This window comes from Ictalurus punctatus, chromosome 6 (genome assembly GCF_001660625.3).
Source record: "Ictalurus punctatus breed USDA103 chromosome 6, Coco_2.0, whole genome shotgun sequence".
NCBI classification, from domain to species: Eukaryota; Metazoa; Chordata; class Actinopteri; order Siluriformes; family Ictaluridae; genus Ictalurus; species Ictalurus punctatus.
The window spans coordinates 28,029,264-28,043,886 of NC_030421.2; the positions used below are offsets into that span (position 1 = coordinate 28,029,264).

General features: G+C 37.5%; 1 long non-coding RNA gene across 1 annotated transcript; it reads right to left on the bottom strand.

Annotated features, from left to right (window-relative positions):
• Positions 1–7,436: 7,436 nt before the first annotated feature.
• Positions 7,437–12,133, bottom strand: LOC108266186 (uncharacterized). Its single transcript, XR_001812830.3, has 4 exons — positions 11,744–12,133; positions 11,321–11,453; positions 11,125–11,178; positions 7,437–9,425 (listed from the first exon to the last, which is right to left on the bottom strand). It is a non-coding gene; the product is annotated as an uncharacterized LOC108266186 (long non-coding RNA).
• Between the last annotated feature and the right edge of the window lie 2,490 nt (positions 12,134–14,623).

A 14,623-nucleotide genomic window follows, 5' to 3' on the forward strand; every position in this document is an offset into this window, starting at 1 on the left:
ACATTTCATTACTCTGTCTGTTAAAACGTACATAACTAGAGAACTGGGGGGGGGGGGGGGGGGGGGGCAATGTTATGTCGGAATCACTGACGTAACCTGCCAATGAAAATGAAAGGAATGGTGCTAATGATCACACTTTGCATTTTAATCCTCATAGACATTGTCACTCAATATGTACTTAATAGATATATTTCTATACATTTTGCATTTATTCATTTAGCAGACGCTTTTTATCCAAAAGTGACTTACAGTTGAGGAAATACAAGCAAATTAAGTATTATTAAATATACTGAATATATTAAAAATACAGTACTATACATTATAACGGTAGACTAAATATTAGCCCATAAATGAAAATAAACAAATCGGGAAATTGAAATAAAACAAAAAAGAGGGCATACATTATGAATATTTTATTTCAGAACGATAAGGAAATAAATTACAAAATCACTAAATCAATAAGAATGGAAGAAAAAAATATGGACACAGCACAGGCAATTGAGCAAATCTATTTGCCTATAAAGCAGACTTCTTTCCCCAAATGAAAGTGATGCAATGTCTCTGGGAAGTACCCATTTGCTTAAACAACAACAACAAAAAAAAACCATTCACTGTATGACCTGGTAACTATGAAATTATGGTAGAAGGTGAGTTGCACTCAGTGTATTTGGTAGTTTTATAAATACCATTGGAACAACATTTCTGTTACTGGCCTTGATGAGAAGGAATGATGGACAAGTTGACCTTTTCCTCCCCTCACTGAGACCAGGTGTGATCAGCAGTGCAATTTCCCACAGAAAGCAGCTCAGTGAGTGTACACGGCCACCCAGTTTTTCCTTGTCTCCTGCAAACACACACTCATGAACAGGTGTTACACTAATGAGGCCACGTCAGGTCAATGTTTGAAGGTAACTTAACAATGCACATAGAGTTTATTGTGTTTTTATCCTATACTGTCCCTTAACCATAAACTTTAATGTTAGCCAAATTTATTTGCTAAAAGGAAGAGTTTATCTTGGGTCTAATTTTTCCTCATTACTGTCCATAAGTAATAAAACACTGCAACTTTTTTTTTTTTTTTTTACACCAATTATTGTTAAGTGTGAGAGTTTCTTTCCTGGTAGATGTGAAGTTTGTTAAGTGATAAGCAATCTCTCTCTTAAGTTCAGGAAAGAGAAAAAATAATAAATGTCAATGTTAAGCCAAAATAGGACTATATTAAATATTTTTTTATAAGCATGAGTAAATAATGATTAGATTTGGGGACAGAGTAATGAGCATAATTATTTCAAATGTTGCCAAGTACTATAAAGAAAAAAGCTAAGAATTTAGTCCAACCATGATTTCACTGACTACTAGCATCAGGACAAGATGCATTCGGCTGTATGAAAAAGAAATAGCAAAAAATAAATAAATAAATAAATAAAAAAATCTACAAGCTAAGCTTAATTCATGTTTTGAAATATGAAGCAAGAAAGTTGTTTTACATTCTGCCATGAAACACATACGAGAATTACTATATGTTAAATTGTGTATTAACACTACTTTTACCTACAAACCTGAGAGAGATAGAGAAGTGAGTATGACTCTTTCCCAGGCAAGACCTTGAGACCATAATTAATCTCAGTTCATTAAGAAGATAAAGGTAGTTTATTAGACTGATTCCTGGTTAGTCATTAACCAGTGCAGTGTTTACACAAAGAGGCTATATTAAACCGGTTTGTTTCATTGAGAAGGGGCAAAATGCAATAAGAATACTAATTAATTAAATGACTTAGATGTTAAGAACATTGCTAAGAATCAATGCCACCACCAATTTTTAAAGAACAGCACTACCATAGCACTGTAATTGGAATTGAAAATGTATGTCAGATATTAAAAAAAGCCTATTTTCATTTTAAACGGATACCTAATTAAATCTTTTAACCATAGAGTGTTGTTCAAACATATCTTTATTTAACTAATGTGGTGTTTAATTTTTTAATAATGACCAACAATGCAATAATTCCAATCAACAAGTAATGCAGTACTTAGGTAATCATTAATGCAATGACACTACCTACAGTCATTAGTGATTTTCTGACGGTTCTTTCAAAGCCACTTTTCCCCAAAGTAATACTCATCTGTTTATTTCATTATAATGTTAACAAAAGCACCTGAACTACAGAGTGCTTTACGACTGTCGAATGATCATTTATAGCTAACGGCTCAACGTCAGGCACTGAAAATAAAGCAATTGTGTGCAGCTGTGCTGATATCAGATGTAATAAACAGGTTATCTTACACTCAAAAGGTACATAATTACTTTCACCCAGTCATCTAATCTGCTTCCTCTTCTGTGTACATACATGACATCAAGAGAGAATTGAGTCTAGAGAGTTGAATTGAGAGTCACACCTAGAGTGCAAGCATTATGAGGTCTTTCTATTGACCTGCAAATCTCTTAAAATCAAGGAGAAAACAAACATCATCTTCCTGAACCCTTAAACAGAGTCTTATCAATCCTGATGAGAACAGAATTTATATTTATAGTATAAGCTTGTCTGTTTCATGTTTAGTAATTTTTTTTAGAGACCTCTTGGGCGGGGGGAGGGGGTTATGTTTAGATCAGTACTTGTCTGTTTCCTGAAGTAAATTTATATTTATCCATTGGCTTTTCTAGATGGCAACATACAAGTGCAACAAAATACATCACAAATATACAGTTGTTAAAATTATTTCAATGAACTAACCCTAGATAAATGCAAGATACTAATAAAAATAAAATAAAAAGCTCCAATGAACACAAGGACTGGTTTAAGTGCAAATACACAGTGCTACAAACATGTTCAGCCTTATAAGTGGCTGTGCAGAGGGGAACAAGAGCATTTGGACAAAGCAAATTGCAGAAGTGGTATTCAGTGGATCACTATTCATACACAAATGTAGTACAGCTTGACAGGCTGCCCCCTGCATGACTGTCTGACCTCTCCATGTCACCAGTTGCACTAGGTCATACCCTGATCCTTGCTGAGCCCCAGAACTAAAGCTCTGGAATTCTGTTTGCCCCATCAAGAATCATTGCAACACCTTTCATTCCTATACCACAGGATTTGTTGGAAATAAAAATGACCATCTCACTGCTGCAGCCACCAGTATTAAACAACCTGTATCTTCTGTGAATGTTCATACTTAACATATATGCCTTATTGTCAGGTCCGTGTGTCCTTGTGATTTACCAGGGAAATTGAAAACTTCCTCTGTAAGCAGGGTGGGGCGGTGCAGGTTAGCGAGTTCAGCTCGATCCTTAATGGTTTGATTAATGATAGCCAGCGTGCAGAGACGGCAAGACAATAGCTGAGGCTGAAGGGGTGTGTTAACCAGACAATTACTGGCAAATCCTCCTGTCGACAAGTTAAAGTCAAGCAGAAAAGTGGAACAGACACACGTGCACATGCCGTATAAAAAGCCAGGCTGGAGTGGATAATTAGGTACTGAGAGCTGTCGCTAGCATCTGTTGCTCTTAGAAAACTCTCAGTCAGTTCAGACGTTTATGCTGGAGCATTGTGGGTGGTATGGTTGTGTGATAATGATCTATATGCAAATGGAAAAGATGCTGAATTTTAGTAAAAGGGGAACAAAGAGAATATCCATGGGAAGAACATGGTCAGATCAAATCTGGGTGCAATCAAAATGTTCCTCCCTATTCTTGAGTGACATTTTACAGTTCTCATGAGATATAACCAATGTCTGAAACCAAGTCTAATAAGACAGCCTCCTAAAATATGGCCAGAGTTTTCATCTATGCTTGCCAAATTTAATTGGCAGAACAGAAGATCACATCACATCACAGCCACAGTGAACATGTGTGTCATGTCCTTTGTGTAGGTCCGTGTATGTATTGGGGGCAGGTGATAGAACACCAATGCATAAGATTACTACTCCGATATCTAATCATGGTGCTCTACCATGTCAAGAAAACCAAAGACAGTTCAGGAATTCTCCCTTGTTTTATGTATGTGTGTGTGCATGACAGTTCAATTAGCCATGCTTGTTCTGCTTATGGCACCTAATCCTGCTCTGTGATGGCCTGCTCCACCCACCAACAGAGTTTGTGGTTTTTAATCAGGAGGGTCTCCACAGTGGCTGAAATGAAAAGGAATAAACAGAAGTAATTCATAACCATAGCTCACCTCTTCATGGCTCCATGTGATGACTGAAGCAAGCTGCTTTAGCACGTGAAAAAAAAAAATTACGAGAGAGAATTTCAAGAGCTGGTTTAGCAACGTAATATAAACAAAAGGGTTTTCTACCTGTACACAATGAAGATCAAATCACCTTTAAGATACACTCATGCGTTCTGTCTACCTATTCTTAAAGATGACAAATGCAGTTATTAAACAAATGCAATTTGCATGTATCGTATATCTTTAGCTGTTCTCATTATGTGTTTGCTTTTACACCATAAAAATGCCATCCATAAATTACAGCACCTCCTCTTCCATCAGGAATTCATTAACATATTCAGCAAGTTAATGTTATATACTTTTGGGAATCTGAGCTTCTCTGTCCTAAAGTTGTCGTTAAAAAGGCAATATTTACTTCGCAAGATCCCTGGCAATTTTCGGAGTGCCTCTCAGTCTAAATGGTGCTGTCAGGTGTATTTAAATGATCTGGCTGATGTTGATCTATGGTCCTTAAGTCAAGGGCAAGGGGAGAATAAAGGTCTCAGAGCCAAGCCATTGGACAGCCATCCAAAAGGAAACCTCTACTGACTAATACTAGAATATTAATCATGGCCATGGCCTTATAGTTCTTCAAAGTCACAGATCCAGATATGCGCATTTGTATATCAGTCTTATATCATGCATTTAACATGCACAAAAAAGTGCCAAACATTTTTTCCAGGTGATCCTGCAAGGTCGAAAATTAGATTCTCCAGCCTACATAACAAATAGCATGCGACAAAGCAGTGCGTTTTAATTCCGATCATGTTGCAAAAGTCATTTATTAGTGGCCCTAGAAGAGCTTTTTGTGAAGTGGCGCTTTGCCACCTTTTGAAATAAAACCCTAAATAAGAAATGGACCATCCGACAGGCCAAAACGGTACAGAATGAACAGAATACAATTCTGTGGGATTAGTTTGTATACTGAGAAGCACAGACAAGCCTTAATCAAGACTACATTTACGTTGAAAGCATTATCAGACTCCCTTATTCAGATCTCCCTTATTCATTTTGTAGATTTTAACATATGGGGAAAAAAAAAATATACATACAGTATAGAGTCTACGGAACTACAACTATTATTACAGGGGAAACTACAAAAAAAAATCTATTTTTACACACCATGTTTTCAAAATTGTAAGAATTACAATTACTCTACAAATAAAAAACATTCCAGGAAGTTAAGAATGAAATGTTAGTGTGTCCTGCAACAAGGCAACAATCCAAAACACAAGGTATATCAAAAGCATATGAAAAGAGTCATGTTTGGAATTAATATTTTCACACTTTTATATCTGGAATAAAAAAAAAATATTTAATGTATTTATATTTTGAAAAACATGCATTTATATTTGGAATTAATGTTACTTAAATTTATATTTGGAAGAATAAATATTTCATACTTTTATATTTGGAATAACAAATGCAAAAAACAAATATGGACTAAGAAATAACTGCTTTATTGGCTAATGATTACAAATTACCTCACAAATTACTCTCAGGCTGTTGCTTCTCCAATATGAAAAGCATAGAGTAACGGGTAAGAAGGCATTATTTCATTCTCTATGCAGTACACTTATAAGTAAGGGCATTTAAGATTAAGCTACTGCCACTCCATTCAAACCGGATTGCACATTTTCCAGTCCATCTGAACCATTTATATGTATTGGTCTGGAAAATTGGCTTAGGTTATAGGGACTGCTTTTATTAATTATACATTTTTTTCCTTCACTTTACACCTTATGTGCTATACAGTTTATTTGGCACAGTTACAGATTGGACCTCTTTATACCCAACTGTGAGAGCTTTAGAGTGTGATTGGGCTGGAACACACAACACACCCAGTGGGTTCTGGCTGGCCGGTGTCCGTGTAGTGCCGTGTGGCCCAGGGGTGCAACAATGTGCCGACAATGCGGCATTATGGAAACAAATAGTTCCATTAAGCACATTGCAAGGCGCGCTGGGAGCAGCACTGATGTGATGGAGGAGGACTCTGTTTTGATTAAGACGCATGATTTATCGAGACAAGAACAGAACTACAGCCAGCCCATGCAGCAGTCCAACCTGGGAAGGTCACAATTACAAAAAACATGGAGCTTTACAGGAAGGCTGTGTTGAACATTATATTCATATGAATCCTTAGATGTTTTATATAAACATTATGCAAATATACCTACTCTATAACTACCAAAATGGCATACTTTTGATAAAAAAAAAGATCCTTTGTTTCCTTTGTCACAAAAAAATTGCATGGTTCTTTAGAAGCCCAAAGGACACAGCAATAACAAACAGGGTGTAGCCGCTTAAACAAATGTAGCCTGCAATTTCCTTTTCAAGTCGAGTTAACAGATGTCACCAAGTTGCTTCCTTGTGAATAGGGCTTCAGGTCAATCAGGCAGATAAGCGATTACTGTTTGGACATCTCTCAATTATCTCTTGGCTAGCTGACCTGGGGAAGACACAGGGGAGGAGGAGATGGGGCGTGTCAAGGGAAGAATATGAGCACCAGCCAAACAGCCTGTATTCAATGGAAAGGCCATTTGTTAGACTGCTTAACCTCTAAATTCCTTAGAGTGGGCTAAAGACAGGGCACCTAGTGCAATTGAACTAATTAAATCCTAAAGCACTATTAGAGAGCACATCTGGTGGTTTGTTAAATGAAAATCTGTTGTTTCTTCAAGGCAACCTGGCACGATTCTGAGATAAATTAACCATTTGCTTAACCAAGTCACTGGCTGTCTTTAGTTCAGATCACCAATTTGCTTTTGTTACACTCAATATTCAGGCAAATACTTTAACTGTTCTTTTTATATTAAATGCTGTTAATGCATTAATTTGTCCAGATTCACCTTCATTCAAGTTTGTTCAACAGAATTCGCAAAGTGTTCTATATGGGACACCAGTCAATTTCAGGGCATATACTTGCTCATTTATAATTAAACTGATACTTATAATTTTCTGAATGATGGTTAAATGGTATTTTTGATACTGTTGCATTGCTGCAGTGCCATAATATTGTGTCAGACGAGTAAAATGCCTCATTAAGCTTTGTGTTCATGCTGAGTGCTTCTCAAGCTCAATGGGTGTGCATCAAAGGCTGGACTGTCAGTCATTCTAATTAGACATTGCTGTTTACACACTGATCACATCACACACAATTAAAGATATTAAAGGAATTAAACATTCTGTAATAGAAAAAGACAGTATGACAAAAGAAAACTCACAAAACGATTCATTATTCAATTCCATTCAATTTTATTTGTATAGCGCTTTTTACAATAGACATTGTCTCAAAGCAGCTTTACAGAAATATCAACATGGTATACAGATATTAAAGGTGCGAATTTATCCCAACTGAGCAAGCCACTGAGTGGCGACAGTGGCGAGGAAAAACTCCCTAAGATGTTTTAAGAGGAAGAAACCTTGAGAGGAACCCGACTCAGAAGGGAACCCATCCTCATCTGGGTAACAACAGATATTGTGAAAAAGTTCATTATGGATTTATATGAAGTCTGTATGGCGTTAAGAGCAGCCGTAGTCCCAGCAGTCTGGAATTAAAGAAGATTTGAGCTCCATCCAGAGGCAGAGAGGATCTGGATCTCTAGTATCTCCATAAATTCGTGTGGGGCTCGGCGAAAGGAGAGAGGGAGAAAAAAAGATAATTATGACTGCGAAGTAGTAGAACAGAATCTAGTCAGGGTAGGCTTGAGTAAACAAATATGTTTTAAGCTTAGACTTAAACACTGAGACTGTGTCTGAGTCACATTATGAAGATGAATAAATAAAACACTTTAGCTTAATTTTCTTATCCTGAGTTTAATTTGATCTGTGTGAAAAAAAGTATTAAATTTACATCACAAACTTGTAAATCCTTTCAATTAAAAAAACAAAACAAAAAAAAAACAACATGTGTATGGCTCTGAGCTAGTGATCAGAAATTTGTGAGTTCAAATCCCAGGATTGTCAGAAAGCCAATACTGTGGCCTTGAGCAAGGCCTGCATTCCAGATACTGTATTCTCATTCAGTTGTATATTCCAAATGAATAAATGTAAATATAAAAGTGAATGTTTAATAATTTTCTAACCCTCTGTCACAGCTAGCATAAGTATACAACTCTGAGGAGGTAGAAATCTGCATTTCTGATGTGAACTTGTTAACATATGAGCAAAAAAAAACAACAAACAAACAAACAAAAAAAAAAGGTTCTCAAATTTCTGCAAGGCTACAGGAAACTAGCCATTAATTCTCTTGAAATGTGCCACAGATATCTCTGATCACTGGCTTTTATCTAAAGCTGTTGTGCATCAGCGTGTGCTGATAAGACACCTGGGACCTGTACTATGAAGGTAGTTGAACAAACTCAGGGTTACAGGATAGTTTCTAGTTGACAAAACCAAACCAATCGGGCTTTATTGGTACAATGACTGGTAACATACCCTGTCAACTCATTAGTCCACGAGCGCGTGCACATAAAAGTGTGACATCGGCACCGAACAGCCAATAGCGTTCAACATGGGGGGGGGGAAAGCATGTGTGCATACTTCCAGTTGCAAAGCAAGAAATTATTTTGCAGAAATATGAGGACTTTACACCTACACTAACCGCAAAACACCGTCGCGGCTGCCAAAGCTCGGGAACATTACTGATTGTGTGAACGCGTAAATTTACTTTTATAGGCTCTCAATGAGAATAAATGGATTTAAAAACTTATAACCCAAGCATAAGTCATTTCATTTAATATAAATGTAAACTGTTTCATTTAAATGTTTCTCGATGAAGTGCTCTTCTTTCAGTTTGCGCTGGGGAGTTGAATTAGTTGCGTCACTTAGATGTCGCTTTGCTTACAGCTGATTGGTCCAAATTGGGTGCGAGTTCTCTTACCCAGAACATAACCTGCCCCAGTGCAGGTTAGCCATGGAGTGCGAGTTACTATGGCGATGAACACTGGTCAAAGCAGAGCCTCTTTCATGGTACCTTAAACCCAGGGTTGGCACAAACTAAACAGAAACTTACCTGGCTAGCCACCTAAACCAGCTTCATGGTACAGGCCCATGTTCACCAAGCTTCGCAATGGGAGAATAAGGATGAGGAGAGCACTGTAGTCATCACTGTTCCCCACATCCAGCTGGAACCAACTCTCCAGACCCTCACACCACACAGATCAATCACACTCAACCTGCCCTTGAACTGGAGGCGCTTTACACATGGGCAACAACCTGCTGAAGGATTGCGAGACACAAAGATGTGCTAGTTATTACAGATAACGCGTTAAGGTGAGAGCCATTTAATTAATAACTTGTGTAGCCACCTTTGTAAATAATACTGTCGCACACAACAATGCAGAAATAGCCCAGTTTCAACTAGTTTAAAACAAAACACTCTTAAAAACAAGTCTATGGATTGCTATGTTTTTTGTTTTTTTTTTGTTTCCTATAGCTATAGGGTTCCACAATCTTTAAGGGTTTTCCCCAAAGGAGATCCCTTGCGGGTGCTACTGTATACTGGACCACTCACTCAGGTCGTATCCTCAGTGAGAGGGTCCTTTTTCATTAGCCGTCATTGCAGCATGCAGTGGAGGGCACAGGCATATTCAATGCATTGATGGCTTTTGGTGACACGTTTCATCGTGTAACACTTCCACCCATCCATCCTAATGAATAAAACAAGTAGCACGGCGATGTCCTGGTGTTCTGACACTGCCAGCTTTTTTATTTAATCAACACGAGCGCCTTGTCAGCACACTATTTCAGTGAAATTAAAGAGGTTTACGGTAAGAGGACTCTACGAATGTCTTCGTGTGAATGATAAGTGATAGATAGAGAGAGAGAGAGAGAGAGAGAGTGACAGCACAGAACGTTTGGCAGAGCATTTGAAGAGCAAGAGCATGCAGATGGGTTGTGGACAGGTCTGCCTCACCCCCCACTCCTCCTCTTTGCCTATTGACATGATAATGGGTACAAATTGATGAAGACATTTCACTCACTCTCTGACAACTGCGTGACACAATACACAAATACTCCACCACCCACAACCACACATTAATCACAGGATTGCTCCTCCTCTGTCCACTGCGAGTGCTTTTCCTGTATTCATCAGCTAATTCCCCCTGCCAGGGCCATCGCTCCGTTTCTCTGCAGTGCCATGTAATCTCATCAGCTCTTGCTCTTAATCAGCTTTAATGAAGTCTTGATCCAGCAATTAGACCCTATCAAAGTACTTATTCGCTCACTGGACATAAATATCCTCTCTTCCCTTGTCTACAATATGCAGTTACTGCAGATTAATACTTTTGCTATGAAAAGGCAAAACGTTTGCATACACATTCTCAAATCTGCTCGTTTAAACCAAGCCATTTACAAGAGATACCAAGTGGTCTTTCTCTCCTAATCTCTTATTAAAAAATGGTTCTTTAAGAGTTCTCTGGAGAGAATACATGTTCTTAGCTTCCTAAAGGAGTTCTACTGTGCATACAAAACTGTAGCATCTTTTCGTACCCTTTACCTGGGAAGGTGCATGTAAATACCTTTAAAGTATTACTCTAAAAGCTACAAGTTGAATAGTGGCCCGTATGTTCCAATTATTCTACCACAAGTCATTTTTATATATGTTAAATGTGAACGTGAGTACATTACCATGTATAAGATACACATTAAAAAGGTACAAAAGATGAGAATGACAAGGCCAGGTACAATTTTGTAAATGTTTCTGATAGCGTAGAGATTCCCTATTGTAGAGACTGTTGTAAGGATATGCCAAAACTGTTTTTTGATACGAGTGTAATTACTCACTATTCTCAAAAAGAAAATCACACACTCCCCCCCCAATAGCTGAAAAAGAAGCCATAAGTGTTAAAAACAAAAACAAAACCCCACACAACAACCCGGAAATGTTTTATTTAGTTAGCCAACGTATACTTACCTTTATGTAAAAGAACCTCTGAAGAATTATTACAGCTCATCGAAACACAAAAGCCTGCACGATAATTAATTAGAAGAATGAATATTGATTATCCTCAAAATACTTATGTTTATACTTAGAAGACTTTCATCTAATTACCGAGTGAAATATATAGTGCTCTCCACCCAACGTGTTTATATAAAGATAAAGTGCTCACCTTTGGGTATGGAATGACTGGAAAGCTGTAACAAATCAATGAGATCAATGTAATCAGCTAACAGCTGAACACCATGGCCAATCTGGTGGCCGTGTCACAGTCTTTGTGCCTTAGTTGCTCCCCAGGGCTCCATCTGATAGCAGTATGAAGAATGTGCTTAATTAGATTACATAATAAGTATAGTGCACCTGGCACATTTCAACTCCACTGTGCCGTCCGTCCAAATATGCATTACAGTTAAAGATTACAGACAGAGTAAATAACGCAAGTGGGTTTAAAAAGAGAACACACACACGCACACGAACGAAAACCCGGCTGTGAATGTGTTATTCAGTGTATCAGCCAGAACTGTGTCTGTCATTCCATCAAATGGATTAATGCACACAATCATCTAACATTCTGTAGTCAATGTCCAGTACCTACCAATACACCTGCTTGTCATTTCAAGGTTACACAGTCCCGGTGATTTAAAACACGTCTCCATTTTCGAAGCAGTGACAGCCTCTCCTAACAGTTTGTGAGATGAGATTTCAGTATTCATCCATTTCAATTTTCATCACCGTTACTGTTGCTGAGGGAGAATTTCTCCCACTACGCCAAATACAAATGGGTGATTTAGGAGGACCTGGCAACTCCATGCAATCAAAGGCACTCAACACTGACCCATAATGCCTGGCTAATTAAATAACTCACTAATTGATTCATCACCGGATCAATATGCTGCAGGGATAGTTTATGGACTCCATTCGATTCATCGCACTAAAGGAAAAACAATAAACTAGCACAGCACTGAATTAAAATTCACACACGCACACGTCCACTCACCCACTCAATCCCCCCCACATACACACACATTTGGGAACATTTCTTAGTTATGGAATGTTATGATGAGTTTTATGAAAACAATTGGGTGATATTTTCATTTGATAGTGCACAGTCAAATGATGCAGGGTACAGAATTATGTGTTTTAACTACATTAAATAAACCATAATAAAACATGATGGATGGCAGGCGCATACGGCGCGAGGCTGCTGCTGGAGAGGGCATGACTGGTGAAAATCTTAATCAAAGACTAATTCACTGCACTGTGTATGTGTATGTGTGTGTAGTGGGGTTTATGGCCTCTGCCTGTGTGCAGATTTGAGGTTGCTAGCGCAATTGATTAGGACATAGAGTGAGGTACGACATCACTTTGATCTTCTTGACCTTTGTAACTCTAAATCTGCAGACCAGCCCAATTTTGAGTGATTGCTTCCAGTCTACAGGCTATAACAGGGCGAGGCCTTGGCCTAATTAGGGCAGTTTAATACCTTCAAATCAATAATATAATTCTAGCACAATCACCCAACTTTCAACCTGATTAAGTAGAGCTGTTCGTACATGCCCGATAAATTTTCCTTTTGACACATTTTTAAATGTGACCAAGACAATATTGACAGAAATTATTGACTGAACTTATAATTTCAGGAGTGATGTGAAATGTAGCATATTTCTACTCTACAAAATAAGGGATTTTTATTTAATTTTTTATTATAATTTGTTAAAACACAGCACAGATTAAACAGCGGCTACATACCTTTAGGCCTGAAGCACTGCTTTGAACTAATCAGACTAACCAGAGTGGACTCTAAATGTGCCTCTACTTTCTACATAAATGCATTAGATCAGCATTTTAAGAAAGTAATCTTTAATCAGGTTTGTTCTGCCTAATGCAGCATTAGCGACTTTTCACTAACTGCAGGGAAAAAACAACAGATCACCCAATTTTATACATTTCTATTAACAGAGCAAGTGTCTCAACTACATCATCCACCTGTCTTAACTGTGTGGGTAGGCTACTAACTAAATACACAATTTCAATCACTTCCAAATGTTTAAATAGAAGAATGCGCTGTACATTTAGGACAATAAGTACTGTATTTTAGGATTACATTGCCCTCTATTGGTGTAATTGCAACTAAACAACATGATCTTAGCTGTTGAAATGAATGGATCTGGGAAGTGTAAGCTGCTAATGTTTACAAAAACAAAGTGCATAAAAGGCAGACAAGTGTATTATTATAAAGTCACTTTTATGTTAAATTAGGTGCTCTTCTAATGGTTTACACTGTATTCAATTCATTTTACGGTGTTTTTTTTTTTTTTAACAATATACATTTTCACAAAGCAGCTTTAAAACTATACACAGTTGGATATAGATTTAGATCCCTAATGAAGAAACTAGAGGTTACAGAGGAAACAAAAATGACAAAAAACGATGAGGAAGAAAGCTTGGGAAGAACCAGACTCAAAAGGGAACTCATCCTTTTCTGGGTGACTCCAGATAGTGTGATTATAAATCATTATATGGTATAGAGGTGTAGAAGAGCAAACAGAAAGTGTGTTCAGTATGAACATATTGTGAAGATAGCAGTCTTCGTTTGATGATTACAGCAGAAGTTTGTTGGAAGTATACATTTACAGTATCCATGTGAGATAATCCACTGACACAAGGGTGAATCTTGAGCATTGACAGTTCTGTAAAGTGGCAGTCAAAATTGTACCTGATAGTTTAACTAAAAGAAACAGGCCTCTAGAGAGCTTAGTGCATTTTAGGAACGATGAGTAGTGCATCTGACAATTTACTTTTTTCCAGGTCTTGATGAAGCCAGCTGGACCCCAACCCATAACCTGCTTGAATCATTTGGCCTTCTTTGAGAGTTAACAGAGTTAATGATTTTAGGGTCCACATCTTGTGGTGGAGACAGGAACAAGCTGTGTATTTACTATGGCACTTCATAATTTACTATATAGTATAGTTGTAGAAGGAAAATGATTTATAATTGCACCACCTATTGTCACCCAGATGAGGATGGGTTCCCTTTTGAGTCTGGTTCCTCTCAAGGTTTCTTCCTCATATCGTCTCAGGGAGTTTTTCCTTGCCATAATCACCTCTGACTTAATCATTAGGGATAAATTAATAAATTTAAAGTTTATATGCAGAATTTATATTTAGATTTATATTTTTATATTTATGTAAAACTGCTTTTGTGACAATGGCCATTATTAAAAGTGATATACAAATCAAATTAAATTTAATTGCACTGAATTGAGCAACCACAAGCTATTGATGATGAAGTAGTTATATAAAGCGCTTTTATTTTCAACATCATGACTCAGTACAGTGTCCAGTAATAGAAATAGAAATAACATGTTGTCTCAGTGACAGGTTTAGTAGTTACCTTAAACTTTGACCTCATATTTTTGTGGGCTATTAATGCACACCAGAGTTCAGGAACTATTTATATACCAGCTATTGGCAT